We start from the raw sequence: 3,567 nt of genomic DNA, 5'->3' as shown, positions 1-3,567 counted from the left end.
CGCCGCAGCCGCCGCCGCCTAGCGCCGCCGCCGCCAAGCCCCGCCGCCCCGAAAGCCGCCCCGCACCCCGCCTCGCCGGACCTCTCACCGGAGGTATCCGCCGGATCCAAGCCATCGGTTTTTTTAAAATCGTTCGATTTAATTTTTTTCGAAACCCTAGTATTCGGTTTTTAATAAATCGGGTTTTCTCCGGTTTATTTATTTAGCGAGCGTTCGCTCGTTCGTTCGTTTTAACGAACGCGTTCTTCGTTTAGATCCAGATAACGAACGTCCGTTCATTAATCTGTTCATCATTTTTTCTTTTATCGGATTTATTCCTCGATTTTTCTGATCATGATTTCTGATCCAATCTTAGTTTATGTTTATCTTTTCGCTTGTTAGTCAGAATCAGGCAATTCAAGCGCCTAGAGTTTCGTCCCGAAACCCTCTTTCCGTTTAACCAACTCAAACAAGTTTTTCCTACTGTAAAATTTGACCTAGTTTCAGATTAGTAAATGATGCTTCTTTCTTTCGCCGTTTGAGTTCCGTTGCTCCGTTTGATTTGATTCCTTTTGCGAACCGGAGTTCTTAAGTTGAAACTTCTGGCCAACCCTCTTTTATTTGAGTTTTGCTTGTGCATCCTTGCTTGTTACTTATGTATGCTATTGTTTGCTTGCGATAGAACACCCGGAGTGCGAAGCGTGCTACTATGAGTCCCTAGGTTTCGCAGACCGTCAGCAAGGCAAGTAACACTTTGATCATACCCTTTTATCACCTAGTTTTTATGCATTAGTTCCAATCCTCAAACATTGCATGATTAGGATGTCATTAACTTGTGGGTCGGGAAGTAGTTGATGAGGTAGAACCTATTGCCCTGTTACATTCAAACCCTTGGGAGTTACTCTACCGTTGCTTATATTACTATGCTATGCTCGTAGACGTGGTTTGGGTTTGAGTGAAATCCATGACAGATGTGAGTTTATTAAATTAACGGTTCAACTTAAGGTCGCAACTTAATCAAACAACTGGGTGGATTGAGGCACCTAGAGTACCCAGTGTTGCCTGTATTTTTTGGAAATCCCGGAGTACCCGTGTGATCTTCCTATGGACCGCCACCCAGGCTCAAAGGGAACTGAGATGATTCATGCTAGAAACTTCCGTGTGCAGCCACAAGCTATTATGGGCTCTAGCATAGTTGAGTAAGTTACGTGAAGCTCTTGAAGAGGCAGATCAGCAGGTAGTGGGATGTAGGTTTGGTATGGTCTATCCGGAGTAGAGAGTTAATGTTTTTGAAAGATTGTTTCTCGGTCATCCGTTTCTCAAACACCCTCTAGTGTGAGAAATCCAACGGAGACGATCGAGTCTTGTGGGGAAAAGTGCGCAAACCTCTAGAGAGTGTACAATCTAATCATGGTTAGCCGTGTCCCCGATTATGGACAATTCTTGAGTATCTAGTACTTGGGTTATCACAAGTATCTCATCATGTTTAATTAATATTGTTGGGTTTTAATAACTTTAATTGGGATTGAGTTGGAGGAACCTTCTCAATGTTGTTCAACCACCATGATAGTTAAATTAAAATCTATTCCTTTGTTGTAGGGAAAAATTGGCTTTTCGCAAAACTGTAACCATAGAGCTTTCCACCAGCCAAATATGCATGTAGTGATAGCATTATTCTGTTCTTGCTCTACTGTGTTACCTTGCCAGCATATTGCATGTGCTGACCCGTTTTCGGGCTGCAACATATTATGTTGCAAACTTTTCAGACGAGGAGTAAGGTTCGTTAGGTCGTTGCCGTGCAGCTCAGCTATGCTGTTGGAGTTAATGGACTGACTTTATCTTCCAAGCCTTCCACTGTTATCATATTAGATGGCCTTAAGCCATATTATCGTAATAAGTTCTCTCTTGAGACATTCGATGTAATAAGTGTGTGATTGCTACTCTGTTATAAATCCTTCGAGTACTGTGTGTGTCAGCATTATCGATCCAGGGATGACACTGAAGCACAGAGACTTGACCATCTGAGGTCGGGTCGCTGCAAGATGGTATCAGAGCACACGCTGAGTGTAGGACACGACCACTAAGATAAACCCTAGGTCACCCTTCTCTTCTCATTTCTGACTCCTCTCCATTTTCTACTCCTTAGGATGACGGAGATGAAGAACAAGTTTGCACAACCAGATGAAGACACACCTTTTGGACGCCACTTGAAGGAAGTCACTAGGTACTTGAACATTGGAATACCAAGCTTCACCGGGACGTACAACGCCACTTTACCTGAAGAGGAGCATTGGATGATTCAAGTACAAGTTCCAGGAAGGACGTTCTCGCCAACGTCTAAACCCATAGAGTTTTCTTTCAAAGCACCCACCTGGAGTCTAGGCAAGAGCATGGCAGCCCACATTACCATGGGATGCATTGGATAAGTTTACAACAGGGGGCTTAAGGACACTATTTACCAAATATGTGGGCGCTGAGATGAGCAATGGGAAGTAATCGGCACCAGGAAGGATAAACCCACTGCAGCTTTCATCCAGGATTTAAACCAGCACATCCGACGTCAGGAAAAGCAGATGTGCGTGGACATGATGGACTTGAAGAAGGCGAAGACTAGGATCATTGAGCTGGAGGAAGAACTCAAGTTTACACGCGATGGATATGAGGGGGAAATCAAGACACTACTGGAGAAGAATGACGACTTAGTCAAGAAGATCGGAGTATTCATGGGAGGACCAGCACCAATAGAAGAAGAAGAAGAACCCAAGCAGATACGCCCCGAGGACTACATCATCATCGACGACACCGATTCTGATCCTAGTGATGATGACTTTGAAGACGAAGCTGGAGACATCATGGAGTCTTCCATCGATCAAAATTTCTAGATGACTACCATATATTACTAGTATTCCCCCATGTATTTAGTAGTAGTTGAGCACTTGTGCGATAGTCCTAGATCATTTGTATGCCCTTGCTTGCTTGATTGAGTGAAATGATTGTGTTTGTCTCATGTGCATATGGGTAGTGTTTCCTCATTAGACCTCTTTTCTATTCTAAATCTCTTCCATCTAAACCCCTCAGATGCCTCCGAGACGTGACACCGGTTTTGCTTTCCCACCGGAGCTCACCCAGTTGATCCAGCAGCAGAATACTTTGATGCAATTGCTAGTTCAGAACCAGGGCAACAACAACAACAACAACAACAACAACAACAACAACAACAACAACAACAACAACAACAACAACAAACAACCCGCCGCCCGTGGACAACCTAGCCCGTTTTCTAAGGTTACAACCGCCGGTGTTTTCCAGTAGCACCGAGCCCATAGTTGCGGACGATTGGCTACGCCGTATTGGAAGGGAGTTGAGCACCGTTGGTTGCACAGATCCTGAGAGAGTGCGCTTTGCCGCACATCAATTGGATGGACCAGCAGCCTCATGGTGGGAGAATTACACAACCACTTTTCCTATAGCCAATGTCACTTGGGACCAGTTTTAGCAAGCTTTCCGCACAACCCATGTCTCCTTAGACGCATAGTTCGGGACCCCCTACCCGAGATCCGCCGCTTTTGACACCGACATAGGTATATA

Source organism: Triticum dicoccoides, chromosome 1A (assembly GCF_002162155.2).
Source record: "Triticum dicoccoides isolate Atlit2015 ecotype Zavitan chromosome 1A, WEW_v2.0, whole genome shotgun sequence".
NCBI lineage: Eukaryota > Viridiplantae > Streptophyta > Magnoliopsida > Poales > Poaceae > Triticum > Triticum dicoccoides.
The sequence above is the reverse complement of the archived record's forward strand: the minus strand, read 5'-3'. Positions refer to the sequence as shown.